Source organism: Zeus faber (genome assembly GCF_960531495.2).
Source record: "Zeus faber genome assembly, chromosome: 2".
Classification (NCBI taxonomy): domain Eukaryota; kingdom Metazoa; phylum Chordata; class Actinopteri; order Zeiformes; family Zeidae; genus Zeus; species Zeus faber.
Genome location: NC_137189.1, coordinates 6170602 through 6195877, shown reverse-complemented (window position 1 = coordinate 6195877; position 25276 = coordinate 6170602).

The following is a 25276-nucleotide window of genomic DNA, read 5'->3' as shown; positions in this document are numbered from 1 at the left end:
CAGTTCGTTCACCCAAAAGAGTTTAATCGTTCACAAACTTCACCACACTATCATGGAGTTGTCTTCTTTGGAACATCACACTTAAAAGGCTCAAATAAAATCTGTGGATTGATATGGAAGGTGTTTTTTCTATCTATAAGTTGCATGGAGAAACACGGTGGAGGAATTTGGACGCGGTGGTCTCACGGTGGTCTCACAGTGGTCTCACGTGGCGTAACTGGTTTGTGAAAGTTGTGGCTCCAGGTTGTTACTTGTATAAATTCTTATATATAATGACAGACATGAAATAATTGAGTTTAATATATTTAGCACTCCCTTAATGTGGTTTTGGGGTTGTGTTTTCTGTTAATGCGATTGTGTTTCAGAATTTGCTTTTTCTATTTGCATATGTTTTCTTAAGATGCAGTTGTGTTGAGCTTTTCAGGCCACTGTTTTAAAACGTCTCACTGCTGTATTGGGCGTTCTGGAACTGTCCATGATCTTGAAACTACTTCTCCAGTGACTCTTGCTTCCCGAGTGGCATTCTGTGGTCCTGAAACTTTCATGTACTGCTGCACTGTCTCCGGTAGTGGCTGCGAGTGTCTTGTTACCAGAGTTACCGTTATCTGGTAATTACCGTTTTTTGACCAACATATTTAAATCTCTCCGGTCATAATGTTCATTGAAAATAATTCCCTCTAAGCACAATTTTAATTAATGCTGGGAGATAAAACAAAAACGATAATTGTCGCCATATTTTTTTCTCTTTGTCAAAATAAAATAGACTTGATCATCTCAATGAAACGTAAATGCAACTTGCAATGGAAAGCCAATCAGGTTGGATGATCTAAAACTGACCTTTCCCCTCCAACCAATCGTGTTTATCGATATAGAAATAAGCCCCGCCTGCAGGTTGCGCTTGTAAACACAGTACACACGTAGCGGAGATGGAATAAATATTATTTGAGGAGGCTGCACTTGTTACCTGTAGTTCATGAACAGAAATGACTTGATTTCAAGTAGTAATATTCGTTATATTTATTCATTTATTTAAAAAACAAAAAATCTTAAATGACGGGACTTGGTTTTTAATATTTTTTTTATTTTTGAATATTCAGTAAAAAAAAATGTACACCGAAGGTGTTCGTCACCCTTAAACTGTCTTGCTTCTCTACTGACTGCTGCACTGTCAGTGGTTTTGAAGCTGTCCGTGGTCCTGAAACAGTTTCACTTCTCTCGTGGCTGATGTACTGTCCGTGGTCCTGAAACAGTTTCGCTTCTCTCGTGGCGGATGAACTGTCCTTGGCCCTGAAACCGTCTCAATACAGTGATAGGAGGATGTACTGTTCAGCTTTGCTGCCCAATTACATTCTGCATCTCCACGGGGTTGTGTTGTTGTAATTCATGGATGTACTCTTCTCTGACATGCGAAGTCAGCAAGGAAAAACAAACAAAATTATGGACAGTGTTTGTATTCAGATAGTGATGGCTATGATTGCTGACATTTCAACCAACCGACCGGGCAGCAGAAGGTCTGGCGGCACTTCAAGGCCAAACACGTTTACTCTGCGCGCCGTCGTCCGTGTGGTTTCCAAGCTGAAAGAAGCGTATTGAGGCTAATGATGTGGACTAGCGTCCGGAGACTCGTCACCGCCTCCTGTTATACAATAATCCTTAATTCTGCCTCTCACCTTCCCTCACGCTGTGGTGGAGAGATGTCTTACTGCTTGAAGGGAGATGGATGCTGAATGCAGCGGGCTTTGTATCCGAAAAACTGTAAAACTGAACACAAAGACAAAACGACAAAAATTAAAAACTTTGAATGGCTCCATTCCAAGGTTTTCCGTTTTTGTCTTGTTTTTGTTTTTAGTCGATGTTGATGTGTCACCGCTGCTGTCAGCGCCAGCCACTTTGATGGTGCAATAATGAATAATTGGTGAAATGTCCGTTGAAGAAGCTGCCAGTAATCTGTCGATGGTTTTTCATTTTGATTTGGTTCTATTTTTAACGGTAATAATTTGTCAAGCGGCGATACGAGGCGGCCGCTGAGTGAGTTGTCCAACATGAGGATTATTTCTAATCATAGACCAGATGACGATCAACAGCACCCTCCCCGTCACTGCTGGCTTCACACACCCCGCTGGATTTGGACGGTTCGGAATATCTCTCCCATACAAACGTCAGGGGTTTCACGGGTATGTTTGTGAGACGTTCCACGGGGTCATCATTATTTCCCGGGCTCTGATCGGGGATTGGAATGCTAACGGCTACGGCTAATGCCCTGGGATTGACGGTCCCTTCCAATCCACATGCCGGGCCAGCAAGCATCTGAAATCCCATATAACGGACCCGGTTTTTACGGCTGGTTGTAACCCTGTTAGTAACTCGTAAATGATATGCGATGCGGCATTGCGTGGCCTTTAGCCTTCGGCCTTTAGCTTTCCCCGCGGACGAGTGTTAAAAAGATAACGCACGGATGTCAGCTCCCATCGGCCCCATCTCGCTGCGACATGGTAATCACATCCCCTGTGACCCCTATACACTTAATATAAACTGTCTCTGCTGCCCAGTGCCTCTCAGCTGGAGAAGCACTGGGCCCTGAGAGAGAGAGAGAGAGAGAGAGAGAGAGAGAGAGAGAGAGAGAGAGAGACCTTAAATTATCCCTTGCTCTACATGGGCCATGTGGGAGGACTGATTTTTATGAGTGCGATGATGGTTTGACGTGGCGTAATCCTCTTTCGCTGATCTCCCCTCCATCTGCTCCATCTCCATCCCTCTTTCTGTCTCATCCCTCCATCCATCCTTTAACATACACACCCATGTATATACATGCTTAAAAGGCTCGCCACACACAGACACACACATGCACACGCACGCACACACGCAGGCACGCACACACACACACACACACACACACACACACACACACACACACACACACACACACACACGTACACACACACACAGAGCGTTCATCAGATTAGGTTTAGCTTCTGTTTGCTGCTGCTGTCCTGTGGCGTCTCTGCAAAGTGAATGGGGGTCAACAGAGTGGAGAACAGAGCCTTTTCCTCTTATAACTCTCTCCATCCCACTCTCTCTCTCTCTCTCTCTCTGTCTCTCTCTCTCTGTCTCTCTCTCTCTCTCTCTCTCTCTCTCTCTCTCTCTCTCCCTCTCCATCACTCACTCTCTCCGTCTCCATCACTCTCTCTCTCTCTCTCTCCCTCTCCCTCCCTTGCTCTCCCTCTCCATCCCTCTCTCTCCATCCCTCTCCCTCCCACTCTCTCTCTCTCCATCCCTATCTCTCTCTCTCTCTCTCTCTCTCTCTCTTTCTCTCTCTCTCTCTCTCTCTCTCTCTCTCTCACTCTCTCTCTCCAACTATTGTTCCCTGTTTCCTCATGTGTCCCGTCCACCCTTAATAAAATGGACCAGCACAGTTTAGCGCTCGTATTTGAATTGAATGACCGTTGTGGTACAAGGTTGTATTTCCCTGTCTTTTCTTCTTTTGTCACAATTGGGGAAAATCGGTGTCCCCTAAAAGATTGCTTTTTTTTGGGTGGGGGGGGGGGGGGGGGGGGGGGGGGGTAATCCTGTCCAATCCAGGACATCCTCTCTAAAAGAGCTATCCATCATCCGTTTTTCTTTTCTACAGTCTCCCTCCTGAAGATGGATTTTCACTAGGGGAGTTTGTGTAATTCATAATATTCAAAATTTCATCCAAATTCATAATTTAACAATAATAATAAATATAGCTGCAGGCAGCAATACACACGTCCAGGTTAGTCGGTGTGATGTGTGTGTGACAAAGCGATGTACAAGCCCCATTCATAATACTTTATTAAGGTTAATGTTATAACTACAACTCCAATTCAAGATGACATATATCCAATGTAATTGTCTGTCATGGAATACACACTAATCTTATAATGGCACCAAATCTTCATTGGACTAGGAAATATAACATTTATTGTAGGAGAGATGAGAGTTACATTGGGAGAAGGATGCTGAGGATGGAGCTGCCAGGCAAGAGGAAAGGAGAAGGTTTATGGATGTGGTGAGGGAGGACATGCAGGCGGTTGGTGTAAGGGAGGAAGATGCGCAGAACAGAAGGTATTGGAGGCAGATGATCTGCTGTGGCGTCTGTTGGTCTTGATATCTCACCAGTAATACAAATGTATGTAACCTTGTCAAACGTGTGATTTACCACTTTAACTCTTCGCTGTCTCCTCCTTTTTCAACCGGATTCATTTCCATTTCCAGATTCATTTTCATTCACTGCATTTCTAAGCCAGGTATTCTATGTCTGGGGAGCAGCGTGTCCCAGCAACGTCCGTTGCTGTACACCAGTCATTATCAACGTGGTATATGCACACTCACCTGACCAGAGTCTGCAGTCCTGTCTCACACAGCTATCTAGTGTGGTGCAAAGTCTTATTTCACCCATCTTGTTGATGAGTGACTGGGAGTTGTTGAGGAAGAGTCTCAGCAGGGCTGGTTCATGCGGATCTGCCCGTAACCTCACTTGTAGGCTCTCTTGCCCCATTCATTTGCTTTCTCGAAGTTTGGCTCGTTCGTAGTGTATACGTGCACCGGGTGCTTGAGGCAGTAAACCTAACAAAATAAAAAAAACACTGCTGTTTAACTGAGGGCACGGAGCCGCTGTGCCTGCATGCGCGGGCCGCCTGGGATGTAAGGATCTGTGACGAATCAGTAGCCTGCAATGTTTTCACGTGACCTGAACAGGGGTGAAAAAAAAAAAAAAACTCGGCCCGATGTGGATCAAACTTGGAGGACAGTGTGTGTGGACCGCCCCAAATACAAATCTCAATCATTCGTGTCCATGGGTTCAACGGTTTCTGAGTGCCAGACACTTTGGAGGTCGGATCCACATCTGGGTAACCTATGATGGATCTCTTCTTTTTGTAGATTAAACGTACAATTGTGAACGTCATTTTGGTTTTGAAGGGGTGAATTTAAATTGTCAAACTCCCAGAAGATACACATTTTTTTGTAATAGTGTAGACACACTGTTATTTTCGGGGATAATAATAATTAGAAGCATCTTTACCCTTGTGGCTTTCGACAGCATACAGTATGAAATGATAACTCTATAAATGATTTTTTCATCAGCTCCTCGGACACTCTCCACGCTCCAGAGTTTCCACGGCAACTTTATTCCTCCTCTCTTTCCTAATTTCTTTTCTTTCATTCTTTCTTTCTTTTCCCCTCCACTCACCCTTTGTTACCCTCTTGTAACCACCTCACCCTTTCTCGATTTGCATCCTTGATTGCATTTGATTTCCCTTCCGTTCTTTCCTCCATTCTCCACCTCTCATCCCGTCCCTCCTCGCCTCCATCCTTTGTTCTCTCTCTCTCTCTCTCTCTCTCCCTGTCCCTTGCTCCCTCACTCCTCCAGTGGGTGTGCTAAGCAGGGATTAGGCGTGATTGAAGTGCTGACGTGAGAGCTTCTTCCACCGGGGCCTCTTATCCTCTGCCGCCCCCCCAGAGAGGTTCTCAGCGCTGGGCTTCGGGGATGGGGTGGTGGGGGGGGGTCGGTCCTTTCCGAGGATTCCCTGTAGAACCAGGGCTCTCCCCAAGTCCCCCAAGGAGGAGATGGACCTCGGGTTTCCTTTTTAGACCGCTCCCTCTCTTTCTCTCTCTCTCTCTCTCTCTCTCTCTCTCTTTCTCTCTCTCTCTCTCTCTTTCTCTCTTGCTCTCTCTCTCTCTCCTGCTCTGTGTTTGCTTGATTCTTGTGATCTTATATAACTGGTTTTATTGTTATTTTTCCCCGTTGGATGTTTTTTATTTTTCTTGCATGTTTTTTTTTAACTTTTATTATTATTATTATTATTATTATTATTATAAATATTAATAATAATAATAATAATAATAATAATAGAATAGGGGGTTCGGTCAAGTAGCTTTCAATCAGTCGAGATGTCGTTCCTGTCATTCCTGTCGTTTAATCATCTGGCTCGTGAGGCTGGAATGTTTTTTCTTTGATGTGGTGGCACACGGTTTGTGACACTCACGGCGCTGGAATCAGCACGTGTGAATTATTGAGCGAACAGATGTTGGGGAGACGGGAGGGAAGGGCTGGGGGGGTGTGGTGGTGGGTGGGTGGGGGGGGGGTGTACCAGTAGCTTCCCACGACCTAAATCTTCATTACATTCTCATCAGTCTCCTTCCATCCGCCGCCGATTAACACATAAAAGGCCTACACACACACACACACACACACACACACACACACACACACACACACACACACACACACACACACACACACACACGCGCACTCCCTTCTACCTGCGTCAAATTTAGCAGCAGCCGAGTTGGTCTTTGAAGTCAAACTGCAGAGGAGAAGGGGAGGGTGCGAGAGGGAGAGAGGGGGTGAAAGAAGGAGGGAGGTAGAGAGGGCACGAGAAAGAGAGAGAGTGGGTGAGCCGGGTGAGAGCGGGAGGCGTAGAGGGACGGAGAGCAGGGGGGAGAGAGGGAGAAAAGGAGGGAGAGAAGGAGACGGAGAAGGAGAGAGAGTGTGGAGCCCCTCCAGGGCTAATGAGAATATTCATGGCACCACTTGTTTCAAGTTTGTTGATTTAGCCAATATTTTACTTTTTTTCTCGCTCTCTCTCTCTCTCTCTCTCTTTGCATTTCCTTACTCGGCAGTGTTTTACACGCCTTGTATTTGCTCTAGAAAATGCAGCTTTTAGCTCTTTAGCCCCGTTTGGGAACGAGACACGCCCTCAAAGCTGCAGAATGCAGAAGATACTGTTCGTTAGTAGCGGCCATGTTGGATCTTACCTCCTTGTTCAATGGAGGAGGTTCTATGATCTATATCTCTATCCATCAACTTTTATACTGTCTATCATCTATCTATCTATCTATCTATCTATCTATCTATCTATCTATCTATCTATCTATCTATCTATCTATCTATCTATCTATCTATCTATCTATCTATCTATCTGGCTGTCTGTCTGTCTGTCTGTCTGTCTGTCTATCTATCTGTCTGTTTCCCTCACTGTGTCACTATGAATAATTACAAATCCTTGTGTTCAATTCAGCTAAATTCCCTCTCTCTCTCTCTCCTCTTCTGTTCCCATCTCTTTTTCTCTCAAAGTTTCAGTCATGGCACACAATGGGCAAGGCAGTGTTTGCCTTAACCTTAGGAAACCGTCACAATAGAATGGCGCATCGTGGCCGAAGTGAATCCATGAATCCATGAACAGGAAACCATGAATCCATGGAGCCATTACGCCACGAATCCATGAGCCTCCGAGTTTCACTTTGAGATTCGTTGGTTTTGTTTTGCTTGTTTTGCCTCCCGCTGCATTTCAGGCGCCTCATCCTTCCGTTTATCACTCAAACCACCACAAACCCAGAGAACTGTGCTCATTGTTATAATTATGGTCTACTAGTAGTTAGTGATGCATGATTTGTTCGAAGCCAAAAAATATTTTAAAATGAATCAGCAAAAGATTCACTCCTCACTGACTGCTGAGCAGAAAATAATTACTGAGGACTAAATGAAAGGCCACAGCAACAACAAAAAAGACCAAGGTATTTGTCATTATTCATATTGAAAGTCACTGATTTATTCTTTACGTTCCACCAAAATAAATGATTATGACATAATGAAATATTTTGTGAAATCCATTCACAACTCAAAGCCGAACTGAGGCTTGCCTTTGACCAAAATGTCCAGTAACTGCACAGATGTGGCGATGAAAGTGGGAAATAAACCCGACCATTGCCAACGGAATGTCCTTCAGTGCAGGGGTCCCAAACCACCAGCTGGGCCGCGGGGCATTTGCCACCGGACCGTGAGAACACGGGCGGGATTTTTCAGGAGCGATCTGGAGCGGAGCAGCAGCAGGAAACAGAGTAAATTAATTACATCTAGAGGTTTCATTTGTTTGTTAAAAAGATCGCTCTGATTTGCGCTGCAGAGATGCGTAACTGTGCGTAACCCCCCCTCCCCCCTCCCAGTACTAATCTGAGCATAAAAAAATTGAATATATTCAAATATTAAAAATAATGAAGAAATATCTGGAATATCTGCAGCCCTACTAGTTAAAAAATCAATTTACTGAATGACTCGTCAAGAATGAATCTCAAAAAAGAGCCTTCCATCACGGCTCATAGTTCTCACTTTTGGTGTTAATCTGGTTCTGATGAATATAGAGCTGCTGTTCTGCTCAGACTGATGAATCAGATTTATTTCAGCCTTGCTGTTTTGATCCTGCAACACAAGAGCAAATTTCCATTATCTTTAAGTGGAATTTGAAACATTTTCACACACCCCTGGCAAGCTCTCACGGCACAGCGGATGGAAAAATCCTGTGCCGTGTCATTTGGTTTCAATTGACCACCTGACCCCCCCCACACACACACCTCCCAAAACACAATTGGCCTCTTTATTGTCATGACCGTCTCCAGCATTTGCTGCCTAGCAAAGAGAAGGACGGATGGAAGGATGGATGGATAATGCAGCTCTTGATGTGTGGGACTCGCTCTCCACTCTGGCGTTTGTTGCCCAGCAGCCGTTCAGCTCTGAGTCAAGTAGTAGCGGAGGAGTAGTGGGTCAGGGATGACACAGCGCTATTACCCACCAGCGTTCTGAACCCCAGCAGTGTTTTCCGACCACTGTGCTGCGGTTTAAAGCAATCAGCACTAATTTGTGTAATTCATCAGTTCCGGTCAGAACATCAGCTCTGTATTCGTCACGATAAGCTTCATACCAAAAGTCAGAACTATTAGCAGTGATTTCTCTATTAGTAGAGTCTTTTTTGAGATTTGTTCTCGATGAGTCCCTCGGTAAAAAGAGTCGTTCGTTATCCGACTCTGTGTTTGTTTGGTTCAGTCGGTGTAATCCACGGCGAGCGAGGGAGGACCTCCTGAATTATGAACGAGAGTCGGAACAGTCGGTTCAGCCCTGAGTTGAATTCTCCGCAAAATGATTTATTTTGGTGGATTACAAAGTGTATTTGTCACAGTCAATGCTTTAACAGAAATTTACCTTGGAATTAAATTTAGTCTTTAGTGATTATTTTCAGTTTGTGTGTTTACGATTCACTCTTTGCAGGAGGGACTCCAGACTTGTCTTTTTTAAAGATATTATTCACTACGAACAAATCGTTTGCGAGTCTTGCATCACTAACAGTTAGTAGACTATGGATGAGCACAGTTCTAAGGGTTTGAGATGTTTTGGGATGTTTTCAGGGGTTAACAGGATAGTGGTGATAACATTTGGTTTAAAAAATGTTGTGCGACACTGCAGTAGAAAGTCACACGGAGCATTGGTCGGACTCAAAAACTGCCTTGAATTTTATAGATGGCTGAAAGAAGTGCTGAATTGGTTTTAACGTTCAGGTTCAACATGGGCGCGAACCTGTACTCAGCGTCGTTGATTCTAATTGCCGTTTGGTGGCTATTAGACTGCTACACACACACACTCCCACGTACACACACACTCAAAATCAACCTGGGCTTGGAGCACTCGTCCATCTGGAGCAGCCTCTGGTGGATCGTAACCCTGACACGCTTGTTACCAACCAGCACTAATATACATATGCACACCCACTTCCCCTCTCTCTCTCGCTCTCTCTCTCTCTCGCTCTCTCTCTCTCTCTTTCTTTCTATCACTCACTCACTTACTCACTCACTCACACACACACACACACACACACACACACACACACACACACACACACACACACACACACAGCTAAAGATAGCCTGATAGCCCTGTGGGTGGAGCTGACCACTGTACCACACAGCCAGCTCCCCCTCAGGAATTGGCATTTACATATTTGGGAGTGTGCACATCCATGTGTTTCCAGTGTGTGTATGTATGTATGTGTGTGTGTGTGTGTGTGTGTGTGTGTGTGTGTGTGTGTGTGTGTGTGTGTGTGTGTGTGTGTGTGTGTGTGCGTGCGTGCGTGTATTGATGGGTGAAGCGGTGTTGTAAGTGTGTCCCTTTCATGTCATCCACCCGTGTCGCCTCCCAGGTTAAAAGAAGGAGTGGAATTGGCGAGAAGGGAACCTGGTCGTGGACCTGAGAACTTCTCCTTTAGAACGCTCCACAGCTGTTGATCTGTGTTCCCGTCTCTCTGGGTCGTTAGCCGGTTTGAAACACTTGGCCAAAACAGCACAACACACTCCCCAACAGTAAATAGCCCAGACGCTCAACACCGGAATGCTCTTTAAATCTCGCACGATCAGACGTGACTCTGGAGTAAACAAACCAACCTGGTTCTCGCGCTGTTTCGTGCTCAAAGTCACGAAAACGAATCTATTGAATCGCTTTGCGGAGCACGATTGTCCGACTTTTTTCGTGTATCACATAACAAAATTTAAACTCGTATCCAAACGTCAAGTCACGTTTACATTTTCTCATGGTGCCGATGTCCTGCAAATGAGGTAACACTGAAGTTGAACTATTCATCATTTTGCTGGGGGCCCCCTGGAACCTCTTGAATGACACCGGGGGGTGGTCCCTAGACTACCCCCTGGTGTGGTCACTAGACCACCAATTGAGAAACAGATGCTTTAGGTGATGCCTCTGAGAGAGAGAGGGCGAGAGAGAGAGAGAGAGAGAGAATACGATACGAGTGGCAGCGATGGACTGAGTAGCAGAAAATTGGGGGAGATCCCAGAGGAGAAGGTAAATGATGGATGGATGGAGGAATAGATAGATCGGTGGATAGATAGTCAGTAGTAGATGAATGAGAAAAATAATGAGAAAGAGCGGTGTCTATTTTTGAACGAGTGAAGAACATAAATGTGTGTGTGTGTGTGTGTGTGTGTGAGATGGATAGAGTTTGAAGGAGGGAGTGAGAGAACGACGGCAAGCGAGAGTGAAGGAAGGAGACAGCGAGAGAGGGGGAGATGGACGGAGAGACAGATGGACGTGTGAAGCTGCAGGAGAGCTTGTCAACACTTCACTCTCTTTTTCCCGCCCCCCTCTCTCTCTCTCTACCTCTCTCTCCCCCTCTTCCTCTCTTCCTCTCTCTCTCTCTCTCAGTGCAGTGATTTATCCCTCCATCTCCAGAGTGTCATTGAAGACACTCCAGACTAATAACCATCACTGAGATGGAGAGCGGATAATGTTATTGACTTCCCAGGTGTGTGTGTGTGTGTGTGTGTGTGTGTGTGTGTGTGTGTGTGTGTGTGTGTGTGTGTGTGTGTGTATGTGTGTGTGCGTATCAGCCCGACACTAACTTGGTTGCCAAGTTGGCAACTATGCATCAGCTCTTGGTTGCCGACTAAGTGGTTGCCGAATTGAAATCGTTTTGGAATTGAGTGATATTGATCTGATATAATCATAACCCATATCCAATATTAAAAGAGTGAAACATGGTATTATTTTTTTGTTTGTTTTATTGAATCTGCTTTTTTATTTTTTTATTTTCTTTTCTTTTCTTGTTTACATTTGTTTAAACAATGTTTTATTTTTATAAAAAAAAAATTGTGCAACCACACTGGTTAAAAATGGCCTACATTTGGTTGGCCAGGGCAACTGGCTAGTTGTTATCGTCTGCCCTGATATTTTTGAGCCTTAGGAATATAATATTGATATCATGACTTAAAATTAGATCATCGTCCGGGATTTTGCTTATCGTAATTTTCAATTTTATTTCATTTTTTTGTAATTTTCTGAACTTCTGTGTGTGTGTGTGTGTGTGTGTTTGTGGCCTTGTGTTCATTCGCTCCAACATATCAAAAGATTGCAGTAAACTCATATGTTCAGATTTTAGGGGGACATTTCACAGGAGCTAGGCAAGCCGATGGTATCCACAGCCAAATTTCCCCCCAAATAAACAGAGCAATTTAACGATCTGTTAAATAACGTGTCACACAGCCTTCACCTGCACGGGATCACTTACTTTGATACTGATAGGATTTAGGAGCCATTTTTTCTTTTTTGCTTTTTAATGCACTATACAGTATCTGCAGTACACACACCAACACACACGCACACATGCACGCGCGCGCACGCACGCACGCACGCACACACACACACACACACACACACACACACACACAAACACACACACACACACACAAACACGCACACACACGCAGAATGCTTACGTGCACATCCCTCACATGCACGACCACACACACTACAGTGCACAGGCATCTATTGTGCGCTCTCTCTCTCTCTCTCTCTCTCTCTCTCTCGCTCTCTCTCACTCTGTGTGTGCTGAAGCTCATTCATATTAACTGTTTCCAAAGTTGATTGATTGAACTGATTGAAAAGATGCACACACAGAAAAACTCACATCAAGGAGGTTGGGAGTGATGGACGAAGCTTTTGGAAGATGCTGATGAGAGTGTGGAGACGTCAGTCAGTCCATGGTGTGTGTGTGTGTGTGTGTGTGTGTGTGTGTGTGTGTGTGTGTGTGTGTGTGTGTGTGTGTGTGTGTGTGTGTGTGTGTGTATCCCCCCCACACATACACAGTGATCCAAAATGAGCCTCCGTGGTTCAACATGTGCAGACTGCAAAAATAAGCACCGAGCAGAAAGGTTAAAAAGGAGAGGAAGTGTGGAGGGTAATCCATCCATCCATCCACACACCCACACACACGCACGCCCACACGCACGCACGCACACACACACACACACACACACACACACACACACACACACACACACACACACACACACACACACACACACACACACACACACACACACACACACTCAGAGAGCCAGATATTGTTTGGGCTACAGGCTACAACTGGTTTTAGCAGGATTTGAAGCTATAGCAACATCTTTTTTTTTTCCTTTCTCTCTCTCTCTCTCTCTCTCTCTCTCTCTCTCTCTCTCTCGCTCTCATTTTTCCCAGGCTCTTCCTCTATCCTTTCCTCCTGCAGCTCTTATCCTCCACCCCCTCCCACCCCCACCTCATCTCCGAGTAAGCACACCATCTATTTGGTGCACAATCGTCCCATCCCAATGTTATGTCAGGCCCAAAAAGTCCTCCAAGCAGCGCTTATCGTCCTGCGTCCCACCGTGCTCCGACTGGAGCTTTTTCATTTATCTCTCTCTCTCTCTCTCTCTTTTGCTCTGTTCATTGTTTTATTTATAACTTTTATTTTTGAAGAATAGATAGAATAGATATATAGACCAAAGCATCCCCATATCTATCTATCTATCTATCTATCTATCTATCTATCTATCTATCTATATGTCTGTCTGTCTGTCTGTCTGTCTGTCTGTCTGTCTGTCTATCTATCTGTCTATCTATCTATCTATCTATATGTCTGTCCGTCCGTCCGTCTGTCCGTCTGTCTTTCTGTCTATCTATTTATCCCCCCTCTCTCTTATCTGTCGATTGACATACCATTCTTTACTAGAAATATACTGTATAGTACATACAGTATACACATAAATAGGGCTGTGTGTGTTTGTGGGTGTGTTCTGAGTAGGTGTGGATCTGACAGACGGAGACTGATGTGTGGGGGTGCAGCCGGCCTCCTGACAGCGCAGATAATAGCCAATCAGGCGCTGCCAGTCTGGATGATTGACAGGCCCAAAGGGAAGGCCCCGCCCCCCCTCACTGTGCGCTGTCGAGCAAGACCTGAGAACATACACACGTATCGACACACTTATATACATAGAAGCACACACACCTGTACATGCATGAATACACATTATATGTGATATACTGTGTGTATATATATATATATATATATATATATATATATATATATATATATGGGCTGTCAAACGATTGAAATGATTAAGCACATGATATTTTCGCAATTCATTTTTGAATTGACCCAAATCTGACCTTCATTAAAGATTTTTTTTCTGTTTAAAAAGCAGTGCATTGAGTTAAAGCCAAAGCATGATTTGATTATTGAGAACAGAAGTGCAAAATAATCTTTGTGTGTGTGTCTGAATGTATTTAATCAAAATGGCATTGTCACCTGAAACAAGCCGCCATCGTTGTGCTATTCCTTTGCACTGTGCCAGCTCCAAAGACAAGCAAACCCGTAAACGCTATATGAAGACATGGAAAACAATAAATTAAAAAATAAAAAATACATAAAAATAAATATTATAATGAGCAAAAAAAAAAAGAAAGAAATTGAATTCTTATCCAATTAAAATGGCTGGCAAACAATTGAAACTATTAATCACAGTATATTTTTTTAATTTGTGATGTGATTTTAGAATTTACCTGAATCTGACCCTTAATAAAGAAATTTCTATTTGAAAAGCAGTGCCTCTAGCTACAGTATGTACCATACCATCCTGTGGTCAATGAGAACAGAAACACAAAACAATCTTTTGGAAAAATGTATTTAACCAAAATGTTAATTTCACCCTAAACATGCCGCCATCGTTCTCCCCCAGTTGACGAGACAAACAAAACCATTTACATGAAACCCTACATTAAAACATGGGAAACATTTAAATAACCCCCCCCCCTCCAAAAAAAACAAACACAAATATATCAAGAAATAATAAACAAGGACATATAGAAAAATACATGAGATACGTGTGTGGCAGTTTGGGGGTGTTTGGGTGTGGAGCGGCATCGTAACGTGATGGATTGACGCTCGCTGTCAAACTTAATTCATTCAGCTGTAAATGCCACTCAGCAGATCACCCTCTCTGCCAACGTCTCCAGGGAAATGAGGTACTTTAAATTTAAATAGGGAAAATATTACTCGTAATTGCGCTCAATTAAACCCCCTGGAATGAAGCATGGTTGTGCTTGGAGTATTTATGGATTTTATCATCAGAACCATTGTGGAAAAATTTCAATTCACTTTTTGAGTAGTTTAAGTGGCTGCAGATATGTATGGCGGCGGATTTAAATGGTACGCAGTCTGTGTGTGATTGTGTGTGTGTGTGTGTGTGTGTGTGTGTGTGTGTGTGTGTGTGTGTGTGTGTGTGTGTGTGTGTGTGTGTGTGTGTGTGTATTGGGTGTGTGTGTATTTTTTGACAGTGTGTTTTGTTGGAGCGTTGCATCAGGCTGACGGCGGCTCTGCACAAACCAGAGGTGACGGCGAGGAGCGTTGTCTCGCTTTCACATTCTTGATGGACTTGCATCATTCTTCAACTGTGTGTGTGTGTGTGTGTGTGTGTGTGTGTATGTGTGTGTGTGTGTCTGTCTGTGTGGATGGGTGTGTGTGTTTTTCTTTGCGAAGCCTTTAGTTTGTTTTGCAATTGCTTGCGTTTGTGCTTGACAGTGAAACGTTGGATCTTGAACGTTGTCAGAGGTTTCCAACACACCTGAGTCTGTCTCAGATAAGATCAGATCAGATCAGATAAGATCAGATAAGATCAGAGAAAACTTCATCAATCCCAGTTGGGAAACTCGGGAGAAGAAAATCAGAATACAATTTATACTGTGAATTTACTGTTTAAAATGGATACCAGCAAGACTGCTTTTTGTGTGTGCAAGTGCATATACAGTGAACATATTAACCAACATCTTTAAAGGAGTAAGGAGTTCTGTACAATGTGTACTATGAGCATATTTATTACTTGTTCAGTTGTTATTTTACCAGGAAGTCTCATTCAAATAAGGACTTCCTTTTAACTGGCAAAAATAATATAATATAAAGATTAAATGACGATGATGATGATGATGATGATGATGATAAAAAACACAGTAAATAACAAAATAATGAAAGAAAAAGTCATACATATACAATAATATTATTAATAATCATTTTACATTTACATTTAGTCATTTAGCAGACGCTTTTATCCAAAGCGACTTACAATTATTCAAACACCGACGGACGCAGCCATCAGGAGCAATGAGGGGTTAAGTGTCTTGCTCAAGGACACTACAGCATGGTAGCAGTAGGAGCCTGGGATCGTACCAGCAACCTTTAGATTACAAGACGACCAGCTCTACCTCCTGAGCTACCGTTAATAATAATAATTAAAATAAATAAATAAACAAATAAATAATAATAATAATAATAAAAATAATAATAATAATAATAATAATAATAAGAATAATAATAATAATAATAATAATAATAACAACAATAATAATAATAATAATAAATTAATCACAAGTTAAAAGTGAAGAATGAATGAATACCCCTCTCTAAATCGTTAAATGACCTTGGCAGTAAATTGCCCCCAAAACGGATATGGCCCATCACTACCCCTCTCTCTCTCTCTCTCTCTCTCTCTCTCTCTCTCTCTCTCTCCTACTCTCTCTGTCCCTCTCTCTTTTTCTCTCTCTCTCTCTCCCTCTCCCTCCTTTGGAAACTCGCCCTTGCTCTGGCTCGCTTCACCTGATGGGATCAGCACTCACTCCCCTCAACCCTCCATCTTTCAGACGCCCTCCAGCCTTCCATCCTTCACCCCCACATCCCCCCATCCCTCCATTCAACCCCGCTCTCCCTCCCCGTCACCAAACAGCCCATCACTCGCCCGGTGGCGCCTCCATGGCCGTCCCAATGGAAAGCCTCATAAAACACACACACACACACACACGAAAATGCAGGTATTTATTTTTCACCTAAACCTTGCTTTTTGATCATTCATTCTTTGTCTTTATGGTTTTTGTCTCTCCGTTCTCTCACTTTTCCATCTCTACTTTTCTCGTGCGTCTGTACCGACATCAAAGGCTCCGTCTCAGACACTCAGGTGCCGTACGGTACAAATGAAATTGAACAGAGAGATTAAGGAAAGAGGTGATGACTCACGTGGACCCGGGATGTGTCGTCTAACACCCAGAAGAAATTGGGAATAAAAAACGAGCTGGGTTGATTATTCTATCGTCATTAATTACTCAATGAAATGAATATGAATCCCCATCCCCCAATATAGTTCCTATCTATTTTGTCTTTCATTCAAATTAATTCATGAAATTCACATTAAATGTCATAAATAATCAACAGTAGTCATCTTTCATTAAATACTTAATTAAATGAATTAAAATCCCCAATTCCCCAAAATAGCCCCTATGTACACATATATTCTGTGTTTGGTTTAATTAAAGTTAATTTAACTATAAAGGAAGGAATCTCTGTTTTCTGTCTGTCACTATCTGTCTGTATGTCCTTTGATTATCTGGACAACCGTTCATCTGATCTACTTCACACATGGCGGATGTATTGCTGGGGACCCAAGGATGTGTTGTGTGTAATTAGGTGCAGTTTGGACACGCAACACATGTAATATTAATATGAACGGCGAGCTGCTCAGCTCGTGGGGCGGGGCTTCAGGACTGAGTCACTTAGGTCCGCACTGCAGCCCGTTCCGAACGAGCAGGTTTTGAACGGAATCTGCACTAGTTCACTAATTCACATTCAGTGTCTGAAATTTGGAATAAAATCGATAGAATTTCAAGATAAAATGGATTACATGGAGAATTAAAATCACATTCACCAATGCACTTCCCATACATTCTGTGTTTACTTACATTCAAATACTTCCCCAATTTCCCCATCACAAAGTTAGAGGTGAATGGCTACGTCTTTCATAACTGCTAATGAATTTCTATGCTGTTTTCTATTTTCTGCGCAGCCAGAAGTAGCTCAGCATAAGCCCGTCTGAGAGCAACGGCTGCCTGAAAAAAAGAGAGAGAAGGAGACATCATCCACGATGCTCCAAATTATTTTGGCGCGCGATGGCTCACCAGCAGCAAGCTCTGAGCCTCCGTCGCTGCGTGGCAGCCGTGGACGGGCCGCCTGTCAGGTCCTCTGCAAATGATGCCAATGGGCCTCGTGGGTGATGTCATCCCGAAATACAACCACCACAATCACATGGCAAGCATGTCGACATAAGGGCGACCGGGTGTCATCGTTTGTCTCTGATCTCTGACGCCCTGATTCATCCAAGACTGTCCCCGAAATACCCCATCATCTGTTCAATGTCTTCCTCACGCGAAGCCCGATTCACCACGGTTACCAAGGTTACCGACACACAAACGCTTGTCAGTGTGACCTTCCGTCTGGGTTTCGGTTTGGTTTTTAATGGCCCTCGAGGTTGTTTGTCCTCCTCGTTTGAGGACGTCTCTTTTGACGGGCCTCGGTTTATAAATATACCCTCACACCTGTGAGCCGACGATGGCTCATAATTGGCTAAAATTGTCTGTCAACAAAATGGAGATGTTTCACTGGGAGACGAGACCTTATACCGCAGGGATGCCCAAACGTGAGACTTTGATCCAGGCCCGGTGAAAAGAGCACAGATCCATCACGGGGCGTAGGTTTGGGGCGCAGTTATGGTGTCGAGGTTACTGGAGGAAAAAAAACACTTGTTTCGCCGTCGTCATGGTTAACAGTTGCATTGAAACATGGTGAAATGGAAGAGGTCAAACGTACAAGACGCAGTTGCTTGAGGTACAAACCGGCAATGGTGTTTTTCACTTCTGAACGTGACCAGAATGGTCTCTGTTTTCAGATTGGAAGCTGTTTTTTTGTTTTTTTTTGCTGTTATTTTTGAATACTTTTGATGAAATTGAATTAAGTATGCAAGGAGAGTAGTGAAATGTACAAAACTGTGGCTACAATCCTAGTTTTGAGTTCAAGGTGAATGGGCCACGCGCTGCGCTTGGAGTCCCCCCGGGGCAGCTAGTCGACGTGAAGCACATTTGGCTTCAAGGCGAGAAATTTAATTGGTTTGATCTTGAAAGAAAGTTACCGATTTCATTTTGTGGGAATCTGAGAGCAATGCATGGAGGCAAAAGGCACCCCAGTTTGAAAAGCCGATGAACACAAATGGTGACGGAAATGATTTTGTGGAAAACCTGTTAATTTCCCCCGTGAGAGAAAGGGCTTCTCATCTTCTTGGTCCTTCTATGGGAGACGAGGATAAGAAAGTTCCCTCAAACTTCCGAGCTCTCTGGGAGATGGGGGAGCGACCAGGAGAGAAGACAAATGTTGATTCCTTGGTCACAATTTACGAACATGAAAGGTTTTTAATGAACATAGATGAACCAAATAACGGCTGAGGGCAGATTGGAGCTTTCCTATCTTGAGGCCTTGCAGTCCAAGCTCGTTGATCAGTGGACGCCATGCTCGCCACTCAATCTCATGCGTGACTTGTCAGCGCGAGTTTTCAACACTCCATGGCGGAATTGAACTCCTGAGGACTACACAACACCGCTAATGGGTGTGGCGGCCTCACAGCCCCAGCGGCTAAAGCCAGCGCTTTGCCAGAATAATAACAACCCCTCCCCCCTCCCCCCTTCGCCTAATCCTACCATTAAACTCATCTGCGTCCCCTCTGCCCGTTTGTGAGGCGTTCCCACTCCCGCTGTGATCAGGGGCAAGCTAATACCGCCTCGCTGGATCTTTAAAAAGGTCAGAGGTTAGGGAGGGGCGGCGGCGCAACGCTCCTCTCGCTCAGAGGACCTCCGGGGACCGGGGGCAGAGGAACGAGTTCAGGCCGAGAGGGGTCGGTCCGTGGTTCAGGGTGAATGGGTGGGTCGGGGGAGCTCGGAGGATGGTAATGAAGGAGATAATTGCTTCCAGTGGATTTTGAAATCGAAACTCGGGCCCCGGTGCGCGGTGCAGGCGGCGCGCAAATGGAATATTGATGACACGGGTGAAAATAAGGGGAAAATGACCCCGGCCGCGTGATCGATACGAAAGCCGCAGATCTGCGCCGGGCGTGTCTCAACAGGCCATGCATTTCCCCCTGGTTATTATGGATCCGTATACCCTTACCGCAGGTTTTATATTGCTGAGGTGTACAAATATTGCATTATATCAATTTGCTCTCTCTATTATTTATGGCAGGAACGTTGCACTGGGAGTCTGTACAGCTGCACGGTGAGGTTTACCATTACATCGTTTTAATCAAAGGAAAGACACAGAGACCTTTAGCAGTGACAGGTGAACCAGGGCAGGCATTAGAATTTGGTCAGGAAAATATTATCTGTCATATCTGCCCTCAGGTTGAAACCATTCATCAAATTATGTATAATTATAATAAACATATACATTAAATGTTTAATATAATATATAATTATCATTTGTAATTGTAATATGTTTTCTACCATTTCCTATTAAAAAAAAATAATAATTCAACTCTACGAATGCTGCTTATTCTTCAAAAATGTTTAGCTGTGACTGTGATATACAGTGGTTTGCTACCACCGACAAAATGTACTTCCTGTAAGTGTGTGTTACTCTGGGCCGCCTTTTCTTTACCACTGGATAAACTTTCTATTTAACAAGACATGACACATGGTGAACTACTCCTCACAGCCATGTTGAGTTTGTTGCAGCGATATTAATAATGTGGACGGGAATCCCTCTCCCAAGACATCCAGCCCGTCCTGATATTTGAGTGGCCAGCCCTCACAAAGACGGCCTGATTAGAGTGCAAGGACCGGGACGAGCGTTGTCATGACAGTGAGACGCCTTTCCTTCAGGTCAGGTGAGAGCAGACAGGAGGATCAGGTGTCCCGGCTCGCATCTGACTGATTGTAGGTCGGCATTGGAAATAAGGGAAAGAAGCTTCTGTTCATATACGAGGGTCCTCTTATAATAGAAGGTTTTCTTCCTATATGAAGGGATCACCCCCGTAGCCGGAACAAATTGAATGGGGGGGAGTCCGTTTTCACAGGGGGACTGTGGAAATAAACATGTGCCGGTACTCCCCTTATTCACATGTTGTCACGGGGGGGACGGGTTAAGTTGCCATGCGTGACGCGGCAAGGGACGTACAGGCTTATTTGGTTTTGTTCAGTTGGAAAACGGAGTAAAATAAATACATCTAAAATAAAAACACAATTGATTTTATTTATTTTATTTTTTTAGGAAATGGGTAACAGAGATCCATTTCTGCTCCATTTCCTATCAATATGCCAATATGCGGTCTGCACCCCCCTAGTGAGGCCACTGCGCCAAAGAATAACGGGACAAGAGATGTGCCATGGTGGGGACATTGCAATGCCCCCCTCGTGAGTGACAGGCCTGCCTGGGATATAGCGTGGGAGGAACTTTATGGGATAGAAGGTTCTTGTATATGAAGCTACTCTTGGAAATAGATAGTTCTCCTCATTTACGAAGGTACTCTTGGGATGGAAGGGGGGATCGACTTTATGGGAAAGAAGGTTCTCCATGTGTACATATGTTAAGTTATTCTTGGGATATAGCGTGGGATGGCCTTTATGGGATAGAAGGTTCTCTTCATCTACACAGGTGCTCTTTAAGGGTCGCCGGATGGAGTTTGTGGAAAATAGAAAGCTTTCTTCATAAGATGCTCCTGGGAATGAAGTTGGGATGAACTTCATGTGAAAGAATGTTTTCTTCATATACAAAGGAACTGTTGCGATAGATGATGGGATGGACGTTATGGAATAGATGACTCTCTTCACATAGTTAGGCTGGTTCTCCTACAATAATGGTCGATATTTGGGTCCAACTTTTGAGTTAGGATAACGATACAACTAAAAACGCTGTAATTGGTCCGAGATCAAGTCGTCACAGATCATCTATCTATTTCTCTTCAAGATGCCATGAAACCCAGTCAGTTAGCATTTTTACCCAGAGTTAACAACTTTGAAGAAGTCTGCAGTAATTCTCTATAATGTGCAATAAACAGACCGTTAAGTCTATTTATTTATTTGTATGACTCATGGAAAGAGCTGGAGCTGCAGTGACGAAGCAATTTTCCCAACATTAACGGGGACTTTTACAATGCCCTCTGAGCTAAATGACAAATTACATATCGATAGCCCGATCGTTTCTCTTATTTACGTGGCTTTTTTGGATGTCCTTGACTATTTGAGAAGAGCAATAACACAAAGACGTACAATCTCTGCGTCCTTTGAAGTTTTTCCCTTTTTCATGAGAAGCATGAAATCGACAGTGGAGCGGAGCAGCCTGTCTGTGTTCCGCTGCCTCTCTACATGCTGCTGCTGCTGCTGGGGCGGCATGGGAATAATGGCTTGCTATTCATTCCTCCGGTACGTGGATCGAGGCCTTTCAGAAAAGGTCTTTGTAAGCATCCCATAATATTCCACTATTCCCGCTTGTCTCTGTGCATCGAGCTGAGAGACGTGAGTTCCATGCCCCGGGGGCGGGGGGGATCTACTGCCCCATGAACGCACGCATTCTGAGCCCTCCACTTTGTGTCTCCTTTTGTTTCTCTCTCATTCATGCTCATTCTATTCCCCCTCTCTCTCTCTCTCTCTCTCTCTCTCTCGCTTCTTCCCTGTAGCTTTCTTGCTCTCTCTCATTTTTCTGTCTGCCAGTTCCACAACTACACCCTCGTGTTTACATATAGCCTCAGCAAAAATGGCAAACTTAGAGTTGCAGCCCCTAACCAATGTGCTCCTCTCTATCTCTTTCTCCCTCAATTCAAAGGGCTTTATTAACAATGGGAAACATACATTTACATTATCAAAGCAAATGGAAAACAAATAAATGGTTGTGTTAAATGTTGAAGACATTTAAAACTGATAAATGTAATATTGCACTATATATATACATATATATATATATATATATATATATATATATATATATATAGACTGTTAAAAGTAAATGGTTTTGATTTGAATAAAGTGGAGGTAACTTAAAACATCTGAACAATATAGGCAAGGCCATTAAAATACGTAGCTAAAGAAAATCTCTGGATAGATATGTCCTCCTGACTACTCCTCTCCGCCATCGTTTCAGTCTACCAATGTTCATGATTCCTCCCAGGGATTTAAAAAGGACGGCCAGTGGGCATGATGCAGGAGGGCAGCAGCAGCAGCAGCATGGTGGGAAGTGTGGTGACATCCTTTCTCAGATGCTCTGGCAGTTTGCTGAGCTGATTTGAAAAGTGGCCGTGGTGTTTTCTGGCGGGCGTGGAAGGTGCTGAGTCAAACCCTCAAACTGTCTGTTTAGGGATAGGGCGGGGGGTCTGAATATGCCAACCCGATTCTCTACGTTCTCCGCTGCTCTTTGAGTTAATCATTTAGAGTCTGACCCTATTGTGTGGAATGCTTTGGCCCGGTCTGCGGTTGTCAGACAAGGGAATAACAAGGCTGTGTTTTGGGCAGAAATCAACGGAACTTGCTACGTTTTCCTCCCGGATCCCTCCATTCCTGCTTTTCATCAGACTCGCTCAATGAAGACTATTTCCTGCTCCCATTCAGACCCCATATTATCTATGTGTTACTGCATTATTAGTAATGCCTCAATGCTGTGACTTGTACTTATCATGCTGCAGACTAACTAACTCACTGCCCATTCGATTGTGACGAGGTAAACGTCACCTTTTTGGTGCGATGGAAGATCGCTCTTCTCCCTTTCAACATAGTTAAGATGTTGACGGAACAGCATGTTCCAGTGGTCAGTAAATGGGAAGTAAGTAGTGGTGAAACGTTCACCAATTTTTTTTTTGTTTTACTGAAGAATTTGTTCTTGACGAGTCACGCGATAAAAAGATAAGTTCGATTTGTCGGTTGGCTCGGTTCGACTCGGAATTCTTGCAGTAAAACATTTAATTTTGTCAAAATGATTCATTTCGGTGAAATGCATAACAGTGTTCACCACTCACATTCAACATGAATGTATTTCAAAGCCTTTTTTACCCACAATACATTAGTTCTCTAATTATTTTCAGTTCGTGTCAAACATTCACTTACTTGCTAAAACTCTAAACTCAAGGAGTTTGTTTAGGGCATGTTGCCCTTTTTGTTCCTGGAAAGAACGAACAAACAAAATCTTTTGGCCAATTAATTCAAAATATTTGTTCGCTATGAACAAATCGTTCAACTATGACTTATCACTACAAGTGATGGGGAAATATGGACAGTGTTTCTTTGCCTTTCTCTATGTGTTGTACGTTGGTTGTCCATTGAATTGTTATTCCAGGCTCTAACTTCACTCCGTCCATCCCTCCTTTTCTTCTTCCCAGCGAGGGAAGAGAACGTGGCCACCTTCCGCGGCTCGGAGTACTTCTGCTACGACCTGTCGCAGAACCCCATCCAGTCCAGCAGCGACGAGATCACGCTGTCCTTCAAGACGTGGCAGCGCAACGGCCTCCTACTGCACACGGGCAAGTCGGCCGACTACGTCAACCTTGCGCTGAAGGACGGCGCCGTGTCGCTGGTGATCAACCTGGGCTCGGGGGCCTTTGAGGCCATCGTGGAGCCGGTCAATGGGAAGTTCAACGACAACGCCTGGCACGACATCAAAGTCACGCGCAACCTGAGACAGGTAACCAGGGGGGCACTGGTAACGGACGGCAGGATGGAAGGGAGGAAGGAAGGAAGGGTGGAAGGAAAGATTTGTGTAATTTTTAAGGCAGATGGAGTTTGCCTAGATGCGAGAAGGTGTTACCGTACCTGCTTTGGAGAGCCGGGGTGCTTAGGAATGTCACCTTTCTGATTGGTTGCCATCGCATCGTCCACTCTTCAGCAACATCTTAGATTTCTGCAAACTTGGATGTCATGAACTTTCAGTTTTGATTGATGTGGAATGTTTGTTTAATTGTGTCATTTGACTTTTACTCTCATTTTAGCGATTATACGAGTGTATAAACAGGGAAACTAGATGGAGAACAACGGGGCAGAACATTGTCGAGGCCTTTGCTTAGTATACCCTTGTGCTACAGTAGGTGCTTTTCTCTGGGACTGCCTATTGTTCCAAAAGGCCCATTCATTTGAAAATGTCGGGATAGTAATGGTTAAGTTTAGGAACGAGGTAACCAATGGTTAAGTTTAAGTATCAGGTGAGAGATGGTTTGGTTAAAGTATAAGGTGAGAGATGGTTAAGTTTACGTATAAAGTTTGAGATGTTTCCATTTAGGTTTAAGGTAAGAGATGGTTAAGTTTAGGTATGAGGTTAGAGATGGTTAAGTTTAGGTATGAGGTTAGAGATGGTTAAGTTTACGTATAAAGTTTGAGATGTTTCCATTTAGGTTTAAGGTTAGAGATGGTTAAGTTTAGGTATGAGGTTAGAGATGGTTAAGTTTAGGTGTAAGGCTTGAGTCCGTTGAGTTTGGGTAGGATGCTAGAGATGCATAAGTTTCGGGTTAGGGTCTCGTCCATGACCAACGGGACATTTTTCGAACCATTGGGGTTTCCGAATAATGGGCCGTCAGAACAATTGCGTTGCACCATTTTCTCTGCTACTTCTACATCTATGTTTTGAACGTGAACTTTTCTCTTCCTTCAAATTCAACTTCATCTGATATTCTGCTTTGTGCTGTAGACTGCGCTAAGCTGAAACTTCTATCAGGTGCCGTCTCTATCTCTGACAGCATTTTTTTCCTCTGCTCTGGAGTCTATGACTTTTGCTTTAAAGCCAGTTGTAGGAACCGTTTGACTTGGAGACGGCCATTCAGTCGCTATTAG